Below are 17,382 nucleotides of genomic sequence, written 5' to 3'. Positions count from 1 at the left end.
GTTGACCATCCTTGGCAGGTTTGTGGCTTCTTTTTTTTTTTAAGTTTAGTGAAGTAAATACTTCATATAATCTAGAAAAATATAAAAATTGAACTGTTTATCACAAGATTTTTTCCTCCCTTCTGCTTCTAATTGTCAGTACTTAGGCATTTTATTTAAATTGCATTCACTGGCTACATTTGTTTCACATTAAGTTGTCTTTTCACATTTAACTAAAAATTTTTCAACAGTACATGTATTGTAGTGGGGTGTAGCCTGGCATGTGTGAGGATTGCCTTTGATCCCCAGCACCACACACACACACACACACACACACACACACACACACACACACACAGTACAGGTATCTAAAGGATATTGCTTTTAGCATCTCATGAAATTTATTCAACTTTCTAATAGATTCTGGAATAGTAATGTATTATGTTGGGAACATTTTAAACTACATGCTAATCTTAAATCCTGCAGTTATGGAATCATAAAGAATTACAAAGTAGGTCTGGGAGTGTAGCTCCATGGTAGAGAACCTACCTACCTAGAGACAAAACATGTCACAAAGTGCTTTACCAATATGAAATGAAAGTGAAAAAATAAGGACCTGCAAGCAGTACAACAATAGGATAGATCTAAGTTTATTGTTGTTCTGGGGGTTCTGGGATCAAACCAGGGCCAGGCACATGCTAGACAAGCACTCTAATGCTGAGCCACAAATGAGCCACATCTCCAGCCTGTAGAATTAAATTTTAAAATAAATGAACACCATAATATTTAATCATTTTATATATTTTATTTTCTGAATTTAGACTTTTCTTTCAATTACATTTTTATTCTGTCTAAATGACTGTTTCTGTTTATACTTCTACTCTGATGAGAACTGATAGGCTATCTTCAACCTACATATGCTTAGATACTTGTATTTTAAAGCTTCTTTGCCATGTCTGCTTTCTATAAATATATTTAATATCCTTTATACTATTTTCTCACATATTGCATATCACCCTGTTTTATTGTATTTTTTTTTTTTATTATTCACATACAGTACAAGTTCTCATTCTAAATCTGCACATTTTAATGTGGTATTAGAATTCTATCCCAGTTGAAAAATGACAAACACTGACACTTCCTTCTTTTAAGGAAGATACCATCTATTTAATAAGTTGCTCTAATATGAATGCTATGACCTTGAAATTTATTTTATTTTGAATTCTTTTGATTAAAGTGACCATTTGAGTATATTTTCTCTTTCTACTTGAAAAGAGAATATGATAGAGAAATAGCTCTAAGATAAGAGCAAGGAAGATATTGTCGGTGTATGATATATAAAATAATAAGAAGATTTTAAATTACTGATTTAAGAAAATCGCATTTTCTTCTTTCTTTTTTTCATCTTTCTCCCCTATTAATTATTCATATTCCCTTTTTGTGGGCCCAGGTATTAGTGATAAAATAGAATAATACAGAACTCTTTGAATAGCAATGCTCTGCTTGGTATAAAAGCTGCTTACGATCATGTGCTACCTTTGATTGAAACTCAAATTTTGAGGTAGGAAATGATTTTCCTCTGGTAACCTTGGCCTTAGCACATAAAGCACATGTCAGCCTTCCCAGTGAGTTCCAGCTGTTCGTTATGCCTGTCTCCCTGCAAGGCTGCCTGGCTTTGGGCTGTATTTCACTCTATCTTAGAGCACTGCATGCACTTGCTGTGCTTCAAGCCCTTAGTCCCTCATTTAAGTAATAAAGATGATAATGTTGTTGGCTCATTTATTCATCAATTATTTATTGAGTGCCTCATATGCACCAGGCACTATTCTAGTCACTGGTGGATCAGTAATATACAAAGCCAGGTTCTCACCTGGTTGTGAGTTGTAAGAAAAGAGCATTGGACAAATAGGCAACAAGAAGTAATGTGTCCCATGGTAATAAGTGCCATGAAAAATATAGAGCAATGTCACAGAGAGAGGGGAGGACGGGAGAGTACAGCAGAGGTGATTCTTATGTGGGAGAAGGTCGGGAAAATGCCACAAAGGTGTTGGTCTTTGAAGAGAGAAAGAGAAGTGAGGTTGTGATCTGTCCTGCTCTCTGGGGCAGATGAAGCACAAAGGCCATAGAGGCCTTACTGTGAGGAACAGCATGGAGACCAGGTGGCTGAAGCCATTGAGCCACATGGAGAGGCGAAGTAGGAGATGAGGAGCAGATGCGGGGAAGGGGTTTAGATCACATAGGTTCTCCAAACTTCTTTAAAGCACTTTGGCTTTTACTCTAACTGAGATGAGAAGCACAAAATGTTTTGGTATTGATAGTGATGTGATCTGGTTTATATTGTGTAATAATTAGATGCTAAAATATAAATGATGGAATATAAAGGAGCATAGTAATCATATGGGGATGTCGTGACTTGGGTAAGAGTAACTGGTTTCTGAATATGTTTGGAAAAAAAAATAGCATTTGTTGATGGATGGAATATATGGAATGGGAGAGAAGAGTCAAAGGCATCAGGAGACGAAAGTTTCTGGATAAAGCAACTGGAAAACCAAGTACTGTTTAGACAGAGGGGGAAATTGCTGGAGGAGAAGTCTGGAGAAAAATTTAGAATTTGGTTTTTGATATGTCGAGTGTAAGGTGTTTATTAGGAGGTTGTTTATACAAACCTGAAGTTAGGGGAAAGGACAGTGCTAGAGTCAAAATTGTCACCATGTATCAGACATGGGATTGAATGAGATCACTCGGGGAATGATTATAGTTAGAAAAATGACTTATAAGTAAAGGTCCCTGAGGAACCCCAACTTTAGAGGTTGGGAAGATGAGGAGACTGAAAAGCAGAGCCAGAGAAGAACAGAGTCAAGGCCACCAAAGGAAGAGGTATGTTATGAAGGAGATTGTGAAACGAGGGTGAAATATTTCTAAGAATTGAATAGGATAGGGACAGAAGATTAACCATCCAAGGACAGTCTTGTGGATCTCAAATCAGAGTTGTTTCAGTGGCATGAATGCAGTTGGAAGTGTGATTCCCGTAGATTCAAGAAAGAATATGAACAGAAGAAGTACAGAAAACCATCGCAAGGATTTTTACAAGAACGATACCAAGAACTGAAGCAGTAGAGGGAGATCAAATGTGGGCTCAAGTGATGTTGCAGGCTGGAGAATAATTCAGCATCTTGCATGCTGTTGGGGATGTTCCTACAGAGAGGGAGAAGTCAGTGACACAGAAGAAAGGATCTGCTATAAGAACAGAGAGAGATGGATTCAGTGTTCTCGTGGAGCATATGGCCCTGAAGAGGGCAAAGCATTTATCCATTTTTACAGGAGAGAGTGTGGAATAGAGGGGTAGATAAAAGTAGGTTGTTGGATCTGGGTATGGAAACATTTAGATGTTCCCAGTGTAATAAAAAGCAAGAGCATCCATTGAATATGAGGAGGAAGGAGATGTGGAAGTTAGAGGAGAGAAAAGATAGAAAGTGCAGATCGGAAGTAGATGAGTTAATAAACTAGCAATTTCTAACAAAACTACAAGACCACATGAAGGGCTGGCTTGAGGTCAGCAGGAGATTTAAAGTGAGAACAATTAGTGTGAATGGTTTTCTTCACCCATGTGTATTTGCTCGAGTGAAGGTGGGGAGTTCACCAGAGAGTTGAATATAACCAAATAAAGGTGATGAGGAGGAGGGAAGGGAGATAAAGGAGTATACCGGGAGTTGCAGTATTGATGGAACATGGAATTGACTTTGGGAAAAGGGAGGTTGGGAGACATGAGAGAGGTGAGGGTCAGGAGTAAGGTGTTAGAAGTCAATGGTTGGGAACCACTAGTGGGACTGAGTAATTGTTTGAGTTGGGAGACTGGGGGACTGTAAGGAGAGCAGGTGGTGGGTCAAGAAGGCATGCTGGAAATCCGGTTCAAGGAGGGGTGAGTTTTCTGCCACTGACATTATTAAGTGTCTTTTTGTGAAAGGGAGTTGTGGGGATAGGGTGGGAGCAGGGGCCTTGGAGGACAGCCAGTCAAAAGCTGAGAAGCCAGGGTAGTGGGAGAATGACCTACTGAGTAAAGAAATCCTCTGAGCAGGAGGGAGAGCCAGATGCTCAAAGGATGATCACAAGATGGAAGGGTCCTGATGGTGCATTTCGGGAGTCTAACCTAAAAACGATCCTTGTCACATGTCCAGCACGGTCAAGGGAAAGGGTTTCTGTTGGAGGGATGGGCTGGCCATAAATTAATCACTAAAAAGCTTATTTAATAGGAAAAAACCACAGGAGACAATTATCTCTTTTGAATCAGGGGGTGCAATGAATTGAACCATGCTAAGATCTGGCTCTAAGAATAAATGGAGCACAATCTTGGTTTATTTATAGTGGTACAGATCAGGGGGGGATAGGTAGGAGCTTCTTCTGTGAGAAACAGGATAGGGTGGAGTTAAGGAAGCAATTTTACTCTAGCAGGTCATGTGACACATCTAGGACCTGCAGATTCCTTCGGTGAACCACTGCACAGAAATCACATACTTTAGGCCATCTGAAACAATCTCTCATGACTGCCAGTTTCTGAAAGCCAGAATTCTATGTCTGATGGCTCGACCAAGCCTGATTTTATTTGCTAGCCATAGATAGCTTTCTGCAAATGATGTTTTCAGTATATATTCAAATTATATTTATTGAACTGCTTCTATGTGCCAGCACTATTCTGAGCGCTAGGAACATATTCTCATGTTTTTTGGTTTTGTCTTTATTTCCGTCCTCTCTGCTCTCCAGTGTCACTTTCCTGGCTTAGTTGTTGAAAAAAATTTGAATCCACCTCTTTCACCCTATAGTTTTCTTTAGCTGTTTCCTGAAAATGGAAAAAAAAAAAAAAAAAAAAAAAAGAAACCCAAGCATTAAAATATTCTCAAGGACTAATACTTTAGCATGTAGCACTTTCTACTAAATCAGCAGTGAGCATGCATTAAATCAGTAAATTAATTCTTACAATTTATAGAAAAACGTAACCAGTTATCTATTTCCCTGAAGAACCCAATCCAGTACAGAAGAGTGTGCTTGGAAGTAGGGTGAGCGTTCTATGTAGGTCGCTGCTGAAGCAGCAGGATGGGAGGATTCAGCGATCTTCTCCAGAGTGGCCTTCCATATTCATAAGTTTATTAATTGGCATCACATCAGACTTTGCCCCTATGAATTCAACAGAAAGGAAAAACTTGAGGGAAGAAATAAAAGCCTAAAGCATGATTTTTCCATATTTTCTTCTTGGGCTGTGACATTTGCTATTGCTTTGTAAACAAAGGCTTGGAAGACTAGGGTTCATCCGTCCTTTTTTCACATGAGACACAAAGTCTGTAACGTAGGTAACGTACTGGGAGCTGTATGAGCTGTGAGTGTCAGATGCCCCGGAGAGGGTTAGAAGTGGTGGTTGCCTCCTCATATGTGTGATTCTTTGGGTCAAAGATATGAATGAGCGTTGCACCTGAGAAATATGGTAACAGAAGTCACACTGAAGTGGAATGAAAATACCTTATTTTAAGATGTGGCTTGGTCACTGACTACCCAGGTGACCCTGAAAGTTATCTGACATACCCAGTGCCAGTTTTCAGTGCAATTGGAATAATAATCAGTGGAGTTCATACAGGATGCTGTAACAATATGTAATAAACTAGGCTGCTTATGCATAGCGGAAGTTTATTTCTCAGAACTCTGAAGGCTGAAGTCCAAGATGCTGGCCTGGGTAGATATGGTGTCTGGGGAGGGTCTGCTGCTGCTGCATAGACATGGCTGCTCTTCATGGAAGGGACTCACAGGGCCCTAGTCTCTTTTGTGCTGCTTCCTCCCTCATGACCTCATCACTTCCCAAAGATCCCACCTCTGAACACTGTTGCTTCAGGATGGATTTCAACATATGAAACCAGGGTGGGGGAAGATGCAAGCATGCAGACCATAGCAAGTAGTTTCCATTTGTTCACACAGAATTGTTCTGAGAATTAAATGAATTAATGTAAATGATAATAATTCCCAATCTGTAAAATGCCATAGGACAGTGGATTATTTTATGCATCTATGTGTAATGTCAGAAGCAGGTTTCTTTCCCAACTGCTAAAAAGAATGTTTTAAACTCTACTATTCTAAATATACATAATTGCTATTAATATTAATTTATACTACTGTAAACATACATTATTATAATAGAAAGCATCATGCGATAGTACAATTAAGGTAATATTCAAAGAAATGAGATGCCTACGTGTAATTGTTTACTTTTTTTGCTGAACTTCACCAACTATAATCATTGGGGAATCAGTTCATTTAAAACTTGTGTCTAGTAATTCCTTTTCTTGAAATTTAGTTAATAGTCTTTTGCCAGTATGTAGTCCAAACATAATTTTCTAATTTATCTCACATCTTCTCTTGAAATTACTATCTTTTATGTTGTATATGTGTGGTTGCTTTATGTTTTGGGACAGCTGTCTTTTTTAAGTGGAAGAAGGTATGTCTTAGTAAGTTGGATGGATATGAAGTAGTTACTAGTTAGGCTAAAAAACTGTTAATTGCTTCTTGTAATACTAAGATCTGATGCCAGTCATGTGAAGAATTTAAATAAAATAATACATAGACATATGATTATTTTACCTTTATCACTAGTAGTTTATATATTCAAGTTGACATAATTTTAAAATTTTTTATTTATTTTTTGCTCTTCACGTTTGGAAAATGGGATATTGTTCTATATTTTAAGGCACCTTATGTTGGGCATGTGGCACATGGACTTCAATCCTACCTCTTCTACTTAGTAGCTTTGTAACTAAGGCTTTAGGATATTAAAATCTCTTTGGGCCTTAGTTTTTGGCCATCAGTAAGTATAAAACACTTAGCACATTATATAGAGTGAGTGCTCAATAATCAAAAACTGTGGGAGTTATTGTTAAGACATTTTTAATTTTAATTGCTGCAAGCCTTCATTTTATATTTTTCTTTAAATGCATTACATTTGGACACTATAAGTTTTAGTACTGTAACTTATATTTATCATTTTAGCTTACTGGTTGGTAGCTTAAAAGATACCTTAGGCTTCTTAAGAAAATAGATGAAGTCATTAAGACAACAGTGTTTTGGAGAAATTAATGTAGAGATTGGGAGATAATTTGTTTCTTATTTTTAATGAAAGAAAACAGTTTATCATGGAAGTCTAAGCCAAAAGGACATATCTGCATGTATTGTCTTTGATGAGTTTATCAAAGGTTAATAGATGAATTATAAATGTTCAGCTTGAGTCTAAATGCCTATGAAGACCATTAGTACTTGAATACTGCTATAATTTATGAAGAAGAAAATTAATATGCACTATCTCACATTTGTGTTTACATGACTTTATCCTTGGTCCCATCTGCTTTCAGAGTCATAGAAACTACTAAGAGACCGATGTCTCAGATTTATGCTTGCAGTCATCTGTCATACTTGAGGAATGGTTTATAGGAAATCATATTCTCCATCATCTGATTCTTCCCTATTTGTATTCGGGTCATTTTTGTATAAATCAGTGATTTAATGATACTTTTTGTAGCTATTCTTTGATAATGGCAGTGCCAATCATTTCATCATCTATCCGTCCATCTGTCCATCCATCCATCCATCCTTCCATCTATTCACAATATTTGCTGAATGCCTTATATAATAAAGTTGATGCTTAAAAGACAGTAAAGCTCAGCCTCTGTACCTCAGTGATATATTTAATAATTCATATTCCTTACAGCTCTGGGCTTGATTTGTTGGCTGTATCCAAAGGGAATATACATTTTAATTTTTAGGTGAAGTCTCCGAGACTTCCAATTAGAATGATATTGTGAAGTCATGCTTCAAAGTACTCCAGATTTTAAACATCGAGCAATTATAGTAGGATATAAAAAACAAACCAAATATGACACAGTTGGGCTACAAAACATGATGAACATTCTATAACTAGAAACAAAGCAGAAAAAAATAGCTAATGAGGTTGATGCTGCTGGAAAAACGTAGCAGTTCTGGATGATGAGTTGGAAGAAAGTTCCCACATGGTCTCTGCTCATAACCTCTGTCCTCCATGCTGAAGTGAGTGATTCATGGATTAGTACCTTTTCATTCTGTAAAGTAAATACTATGATATTATGAAACATCGGTATTTTGGATTCAGTAAAATGCCCATACTATTTTGGATGTTTGAACCAGTGACTTAGAACATTGATATATTTTCAGTAATATCAGTAATAGATACTTTGTTCAGTGCTTTACTAATGTATGTACATAGGCAGATATGTTAAAGGATGATAATGGCAATGATAGTATCATAGGGCTTTGTGAGCAAAATGTTTGGCCTGTGACCTGGCACACAGTAAGCACTCAGTAAGTGGGAGCTCATATCTTCTGTAGTTTTTGAGTGCCTCTCTAGATGACTTTGGCCATTTTTGGTTTGTTTAAAACTCTCTAGGATATATGAGCTGTTTCAATTAAATACAAGTGTATTAATACCTGTTATTTACCATCCAATACAGTTTGATACAATAGAATTAGCCCCATTTCTATCTAGGATTAATGTATTAAGTTAGATAAGGGTTACCTGCTAGTCTTTACAAGTTGGGTAAATAGTACAATCATATTATTTTTCTTATGTAGGTACATATTTAATTCCTTCAAATGTTAAAATACTACTTTATAATATAGTATTTTTAATGACTTTTAAAATCAATGGAACTGGACATAGAGGCACACTCTATGTAATCCCAGGATCGTAAGTTCAAGGAGAGCCTCAGCAACTTGGGGGAGACCCTGTCACTAAATAAACAGGACTGGGAATGTAGCTCAGTGGCAAAGTGCCCTTAGGTTCAATCTCCAGTACCAAAATAAAGAAATAAATTGATAAAGGTGGATTATTTTGTCTAATGACTGAAATCAAATTCTCAGTATCATTTTAAAAGTTTTGTAGAAAGGTCATTTATATGCAACTTTGCTCTCAAGAATGTGAAATTTCCATCTAATCAACTATTACTTACGAAGTCCCTGTAGTATATATAGCATTAATATGTGATGCTATGGATTTACTCGTTAGGTAAGTAGATTGGATAAAATTGCAAAAGCAGTTTTCATTATTCAATTTACACTTTATTTTCATAATAATGTAAATTCGGAATTATGTAGGAGCAATTATCAGAACCTTAACACACTTTCTCCACTAAAATGCATGTTTGGTTTTGGAAAAGAAATCACCAAGAATAATTAAAGTACACAATTCAGGTATAATTTCTTTCATGTGTGTTCTTTCCCTCAAGGCTACTCTGTCCTTTGCTTAACCCGAATTAATTCCCATATTCAAATCTTATTACCTAAGAGTCAGGACATGTAGACCTTAAACTGAATTGCCAAGATACATCAGAAAACTTACTCATTAAAAAAACAAATTCTAACATCGTCTTTACAACAACAGAACTTTATCATTAAATTCGGGCTCTGTGTGTGTGTGCCGTGGGGGGTGACTTTTGACCTATCAAACTAATCTGAAACTCTGCCTACAAACCTGTAATTTTGAGGTCTTACTGTGTCATGAGGGTTACGTTTGGTAGGAAATTGGCTTTATTCTAAAATTTTAAGAAATTGATTTTCAAGGTCCCCTCCGACCTTTTCACCTGTGCTGATGTCCTTCTTCTCAAAGGCACAGTCCCTAAGGTCCACAGGGAAAACTACGGCTTGTGCACATTGTCTAAGCAAGCCTACACTTACCTGCTACGCCCTGCTGGCTGTCTGCACCTCACCTTGTCTCCTGTGCTTGGTGGACCTGCACTTCAAGGGGCTACAGAATATCCAGGTTTAGAGGGAGATGTGGCAATCCTCATAGCTGTCATTCTCTGATGGCAAAATTCAGTGGATTGCAACTGTAGCCAAGAAATAACAGTCTGTAAAACCAATCACCCCTGTCTTAACGAACTACTTCTAGACACATTTAACCCACAGATAATTTTTTCATTCAGCCATTCATTTATTGACCCTGAAATCTTCTATGTTGTTCCTGATGTTTGTCACATTGCTAGATACTAAGCACACATCAGTTTATAAGATGGTTTTTGCTATCTCAGAATGCACTGCCTAGGAGCAGAGACAGGCTTTATAATCAGTAACTACAGTACATATCAACAGCCTTGGGGTTGTGGGCATGGACACAGCCAGGGGGGCAGAGATGAATCATGACTATTTGTGCTTGGAAAAACTGGGAAAGGTTCCACAGAGCAAGTGGCCTTGCAGGTGAAAGAGACCTTGAAATAAATAAAAAACCACTAAAGTGTTTTCCAGACTCCTGGGGGAGAAAATCCTGCAAAATACCTGCTTTTCACTCAGAGCACACAATAGAGTGACAAGTGTTCCTTTCTTTGTTATCCATAGAGTGAGACTGAAAGAGAAAGAATATACAAAATTAGCACCTAGTACGGTGCCTGGTTTTGGTAGGCATTTGCTGGATGGGGGTACATTTGTGTGTACATGTATTTTAAAAAGTATTTTATTGCTACAAAAAACTGAGAGGATTCCTGTCTTGATTTTTGCATTCGTACTTAGTATTCTTACTGAGGTATTATTTTTTCTGTCAGTGGGGTGGAACCAAAATGAACTTATATATTAACTGTTCATTTAGGGACATTAAACAAAACTTTTACTGCAGTATGAAAAATATTTTTATATATTTTTTGTCTGTGTACCAATAGGAAGGAAGCTTGTTTTCTTTCTTTTTTCATATAGTTTTATTAGTGCTATCAAATTTAATGACTCTTCTGCCCTTTTTTGCTGTCATGCTGTAATGACTTCAGATCCATATATGCTGATTTAGCTTTCAAAGCAAGTTGGGGGGAAGAAAAAGGAAATTACATTTTAGCAGATTCTCCTTATGTTTGTATCATTTAATTTTTTCCACTTGTATCCTCCAATAAGCAGTTAAGTGCTTTATTGAAACCAAAAGCTGAAGAAACCTGCTGCACCAGCAATGCCTCTAATTTGTCATAGTTTAGATGCCATGTGGCCAGTGTCAGCTCCTTGAACATCCTGTGCAGTTGCGCAGGGCCCCATCTTGGAAGGGATCTGTGCTTGGTTGAATGCTCTGCTGCTGCCTTCTTGATATTCTTGGGCAGAATGTTTGAACAAAGGGCTGTGCAGTTTCACTTTGCACTGGGGTCTGCAATTTTATAGCCAGGTCCGTGTGCATCAAAACATTCATGTACATGCTGTGACCCATGTAAAACATAATGCTTTTATAATAATGAGACTTTTAAAAAAAATCATGCTTTAAATAAGCATCTTCTACTTCCTCAAGTCAGCCATGCTGAGCCCCCCACTGAGTTACTTGCCCTTCCTTGTAACTTGTTACATCTGTTCTCAGTTATCACTTTTCCTGATGCCTTTTGAACTGTTCCCCTGCCCTGTTTCTTTATCTAACTTCCAGGATGCCATGCTTTCCTGATCACCTCACTGGTAGCTTCTTCTAGGTCTCCTGTTCTGATCCCTTCTGCTTGTCCTCGGTATCCTCTGAAATTGGGATCAGTTGGTGCCAATTCCTTCATGCTCACTCTTACTGGGTTTAGATTTCACCTCTCTGCCAGCCACTTCCAAATATATATATGTATTTGTCTCTACTGGGCCTCTAATGGACATTTTCCACTTATTATGGCCAAACTGAACTCCTGAACTGGCCCTTCAAACCTGTTCTTCTCCCCAGGCGTCCCCATTTCAGTTGGCAGGTAAAAAATAACAATCGCCTTCAACACTACATTTCTCTCAACGCTCATTCTGTTAGGAAATCCTGTTGATTTTTCTGTTCAAAATATAGAATCTGAGTCTGCGGCCTTATCATTCATCTGTCTCTGGGATGCTTGGCACAGCAGCCAGAGTGTTCCTATTAAAATAAATGGAACCCTGCAGTGGCTTCCCTTGGATCTGTAGTAAAAACCACAGTCCTCAGAATGGCTACAGGGCCTGTGTGGTCTGCCCGACCTCCCGTGCATACCTTGCTCATCTCATCTCTTGCTGTTTGCTCTGACACACTGGTTTCAGCCTTGGTCGCTTACTGTGATGTCAATCGCAGTTCTATACCATGTCCTAGGCCTAGAGTCTGCTCTCTGGGGTTGGCATGGTTGACGCCTTCGTGGCTTTAAACGCTTGTTCTCAGGCACCTTCCCACAGAGCCCACCGCTGCCCCTGGAGGCTCCTCAGCTCTTGCCCTGCTCAACTTCCTTCTCATCCCTAGAATCACCTTCTACCATAACTACTTATTCCCCATTGTCTCTTTGTGTATAGCTAGTACTCCAGGTGCTAATAAAAACTTGTTGAATGCTGGCTGAGTGAAATGCACCTGAAGGGAACACCTTTTTTGGTAAGAATATTCCTTTTGTCTTTTTACCTCTTAGAACTCCCTCTTTACTTGTTTACATTCTAAAGAATATTACATTTTGAAAATATTTCTACTTTATATGGTTGAATCTTTAATAAATATGATAGTTCACTTAGAAATATAAGCAATGATTGTTTCTCAAGACCTTTAAATTATTGTGTTATATGAAATATTTCAACTATAAGAAAACTCATTAAGGCCTTCTCATGCTAGGCAGGCACTTTCCTGCTGAGCTATACCTTCAACCCCTTTTCTAAATCTAAATTTTTCAACTCAGGAGTGAGAAAGATCCTTGCCTAGCGTATATGAGACCCTGGGTGTGATCTCTAGCACTGCAAAGAAAAAAAAGAAGTGAATAATTTGTTAAGAGGTCTATTGTACAACATGGTGACTATGAAAACAATGTTTTGTATTGTTAAAAATTGCTGAAAGAGAAAATTGTAAGTGGTCTTACTATGCAAAAATTAAATATGTGAGGTAATGTGTATGTTAATCAGCTTGATTAAGCCTTTCTACAATGCATGCATACATATTTCAAAAAAAAAGTTTTTAAGATGTCTGTACATTTTTATTTCTCAATTAAAAAGTAAAAATGAATAAAAAGTAAATTTTACACCAGGCACAATGGCATATGACTGTAATCCCAGCAGCTTGAGAGACTGAGGTAGGAGGATTGCAAGTTCAACGCCAGCCTCAGCAAAAGTGAGGCGCTAAGCAACTCAGTGAGACTCTGTCTCTAAATAAAATACGAAATAGGTCTGGGTCTGGGGATGTGGCTCAGTGATTGAATGCCCCTGAGTTCAATCCCTAGTACCCACCCCCAAAAATTTACACTTAAAAAATTGTAATTTCTTCAATGATTAATGAGCTCTATTTTATTAGGTTGTCTTTTTTAAAAGTATAATTTTAATTATGAAACTAATATATTGTGGATTTACTAAAATTAAGAACAAGAATTGGCCATCATTTTGCCACTGTACCACAAACATTTTTATTTGGTATGATTTTTCTTTTGCATATTCACCTTTCACAGTTTCAAGGGGGAACATAGTTTTTAGCCTTTTTCCCTTTCAGATTTATGTCATGCTCATTTCTTCACATTGCTATGTGACCATTATCACAATAATTTTTCAAGGTTACATAATGGTCCCCAATGTGGTCAGACCATAGTGAGCTTAAATATTTCACAGGTGTTGGATATTTAAGTTGCTTCCAATTTTTTAAAAACATAAATAATGTTGTGATGAACACTTTTGTACTTGTAGCCTTTTCTGGTTCATTTTCTTAAGATCTATCCTCAAAGGTGAAATACTTGTTTCACACAATATGACCAAAGTAATGACTCTTGATATATTGCCAGCCTCCTTTCCCAAGTGATTGAACGATTATCAGCCTCACCACGTCCTTGTCTGTGATTTCCCATTTCTACCTCTTTCTGTGGACTGTGTGTTAGCAGTGACATACTGGTACTCCATGGCAGTCTAGAAATTGAGAAAGCCATCTCAGGATATCAGACTCCTGGTTCAAGTTTCTTTCCTTTCAGAGAGAGGGAAGAAGAGAGAATTTCTTGGATGCTTTTGACTTTCTTGTGCTCAGAAGGATAGAGAAAAAGTTGAGTCCATGGTGTGTTGGACTCAGATTTGTTCTTGATGTCAAATTCACGGTGTGTGTGATGTGCTCTAGCTGGCCATTTTCACCTCCCCAGAATCCTGTTTTGCTTTGCTGTTCTGGAACAGAGTGGCTCAAAAAAGAGACCACATTTATTTCTTCATTTTCAAAAATCCAAAGTGATATAACATCTTGCAATATAGTTTTTTTCTTTTCTTTTCATGGTACTGAGGATTGAATCCAGGGGGGGTTCTATGTCTGAGCTATATCCCCAGCCCTATAATTTTATTTTGAGACAGGGTCTTGCTAAGTTGCCCAGGATAGCCTCAAACTTGTTGATCCTCCTTCCTCAGCCTCTCAAGTTGCACATCATAGTTTTCTACTCACTACATATTTTGGCTTAATCTTGGAGAATCACATACTTCCCTTTTTTCATAATTAAATAATTTATCTATTAGAACACTTAAATGAATTAACTTTAGCTTCTTCCTGCTCATGGAGGGTTGATGTGATAGGTTTGTGTTGCTATAACAAAATTATCTGAGATAATCAACTTAAAAGGAGGAAAGGTTTGTTTTAGCTCAAGGTTTCAGAGATTTCAGTCCATGGTTGGTTGGCTGGCTCTGCTGGTTTGGGACCTGTGGTGAGGCAGAACATCATGACAGTGAGTGCACTAGGGGAGCAAAGCTGTTCACCATGGCAGGCAGCAAAACAGAGAAGGGGCTAGGGTCCCAATATCCTCTTCAAGGACATGCCTCCAGTACCCAAACTTCATTTAACTAGGTGGAAGTTTCCACCTCCTACAGGTTCCACCACCTCCCAATATTGCCCATGGGCTGATGACCAATCCTTTATCATATGGGCTTCTGGGGAATATTCAAGATACACACCATAGCAGCTGGGTGCTGGTATTGGTGATACAAAGTGTAGACAAAATGGCTTGAACTTTCTTGCATAAGTATGCTAGTCAGCTTTCTGTTACTGTGATAAAATACCTAAGATAAACAACTTATAAGGAAGAAAGGTTTGTTATGACATAGAGTCTTAGAGGTGTCAGTCCATGGTCACTCATCTCTTGCTCTGGGCCTGTGGAGGCACAGTACAACTTATTGGCATCACATGATGGAGGAGGCTCTCTCACCTCCTGGCAGCTGGGAAGCAGAGAGAAAGGGAGAGAGGAGAGATGGGGTCCCCATGTCTTCTTCAAGGTCATACCCCCAGTGACCTAACTTCCTCCCTCTAGACTCCTCAGGGTTTGACTACCTCACAATAGTGCCATCGGTAGGGGACCAGACCTTTAGTATAAAGGCTTTGGATGTCACTTATGTAAACTATAACATCAAGTATGAGTGAATGGAGGCTTTGGAAGGAAATTCAGTCTTGGATAATAGCTAGGGATGATGGTAAGACTGGATTAGCAAGTTAATAGTAACTTGTTATTCCAGAGCATTGGACAGTTTCAACATTTGTTCCCATTCACTGTCTCCTTCTGAAGTAGAATGGGAAGGTGTTATTAATATACAGAGAACTTAAAGGGAAGTCCCGGGGTCATGTCTGTGCCTGCATAGTGCAGACCTGATAGTAGCACAAGGCTCTTATCTGTAAATCTTTATCTGGTTCTGTTGTACCACCACAAAACAGTATTTTTAAACATTTCATACATTCATACCAAAATTTGAGTGTTTACCATGTCCTCTGGGGCACAGATGTAAGGCCTCAGTCTGGCAGAGTGGTGAGGTCTGCAGTCACCAGGGCAGGAGGGCGTAGTGTACGTATCCTCTCGCTTACAGGGTGCCAAGCACTGGAAGCCCAGTGGAGGGCTGGGGTTTGTCCTGGTGGTGCAGGTGACACTGGAGTGGGTTGCTAACAGGTCAAGAAGGATGACCCCTTTGATTTCTTTGACTTTTGCCAGTGACAGTCAGTGAGGTTGCTGAGAAAGCAGGCAGACTTGTTGAGAAATAACTTCTCTAAAGGGCCATGAGGAGCAGACTCCTTCCCTCCTCCCCTGGTTACGGTCTTCCCCACTGCTTCGTCCACAGGCCTATTTTGCGTGGCCGTTTCCTAGAAGTTTTCCTTCCTTAGTTCCCTTCTAACTAAGGCTCCTGACGTTCCACATTTTCTTTTATGTAGTTTATTCATTTCTTCATTCATTCATCCTAAAGATGAACTGCATGCCGAGAGCCAAATGAGAAGCAGTAGCCATTGGAGATGTAAAGCAAGTGCTTTCTGGATTGCAAAGGCCATGAGGACGAAAAAGGTTGGCATATTCTAGGATCAGAAAAGAGGACTCAAAGTGAGAAATTAGAGTATATTAGGAGATGAGGCTAGAAAGCAGGAAGGGTCCAGATATTGGGAGGAAGTTCAGATTTTTTTCTAAGTGCAACAGGAATCAATGGAGGATTCCAAGGAGGAGTAACAGAATCTATAATTTTAATATCATATCCAGAAAATTTTAAGAAAAATACATCCAGACAACTTGAGAACTTGGTAAACAGATGATTTGCATGATGGCTTTAGACTGAGGAGAGTGTAACAGGGTCTTATGCCACCTTTGCTAAAAGCATTGATGCTGAGGCCTGCAGATGCCCTTCAGGTAACCAAAAGCAGGGTAAAGCTTGGCATCTCTGCCTTCGTTTTTGTACCTGTCAACCTTTGTTGCCCTAAACTTTAGGTTAGGTGTCTGCTCAGGTCTGCACATAGGCATGTTAACCATTAAAAGAGCGTTCCTCTAAAATCTAGTAATACAAGGTTTATTAGTTCTGAATTACATAACATACCCTCACCTCTTGAAGACTGAGACACATTTTTAGTATCCTATTTCAGACTCCTGGTGGTGCCTAGAAGTCTCCAGTCATTGCTTCCTTTCCAGGATTGTTTGTCTGATGGATAAACATCCCGAGCAACAAGTGGAAATTGCCCCTCAGATGATGAAGCATCTCTGTAGCCACCTCACAGAACCAGAACTGAGAAAGATCAACCATACCGTGGTCTGATCAAGACTGCTGAATGGTGCAGCACCCCTAGCCCCCACTCCAGTTCTTCCTCTACATAAAACTAAAGCTCCTGTGAGCTCCCCAGAGACAAGGCTGCACTGTTGGCCCTCACTCTGCCTCTTCGCTGTGGCCACAATGAAGAAAGTTTCTTTCCTGCTTTTTACCTTGAGTTCTTTGTCTTGGTGAACCAAGACCTGGCTAGCTGGGTCTAGCTCTGGCCTCAGATGTGGGTTACAGAAGGAGAGCAGAGCTGTTATTTAAAGATGGAGGATGGTACCCAGGATTTAGTAGACTCTCACATGTTTGAATTTCTTCTCCCATGTCCTCCGTCCAGTATGACGGGTTGCTAGTTTAGGATGGAAGGGCATAACAGGGATTCTCCTCCCTCCAGCTTCTCTTAGATCCTGTTTTCTTAGG

General features: G+C 38.8%; 1 protein-coding gene and 1 long non-coding RNA gene across 10 annotated transcripts in view; both read left to right on the top strand.

The window, feature by feature from the left end:
- Positions 1–17,382, top strand: part of UTRN (utrophin) — a gene marked incomplete at its 3' end in the record, with an annotated part of 506,460 nt that overhangs the window by 368,221 nt on the left and 120,857 nt on the right. The window lies entirely within an intron of this gene.
- On the top strand, positions 9–15,603 carry LOC306665413. Its single transcript, XR_013765010.1, has 2 exons — positions 9–2,736; positions 2,789–15,603. It is a non-coding gene; the product is annotated as an uncharacterized lncRNA (long non-coding RNA).

Source organism: Sciurus vulgaris, assembly GCF_902686455.1.
Source record: "Sciurus vulgaris genome assembly, chromosome: 7".
In the NCBI taxonomy this organism is placed as follows: Eukaryota; Metazoa; Chordata; class Mammalia; order Rodentia; family Sciuridae; genus Sciurus; species Sciurus vulgaris.
Note: the sequence above shows the minus strand (reverse complement) of the source record. Positions and strands in the feature narration are given on the sequence as shown.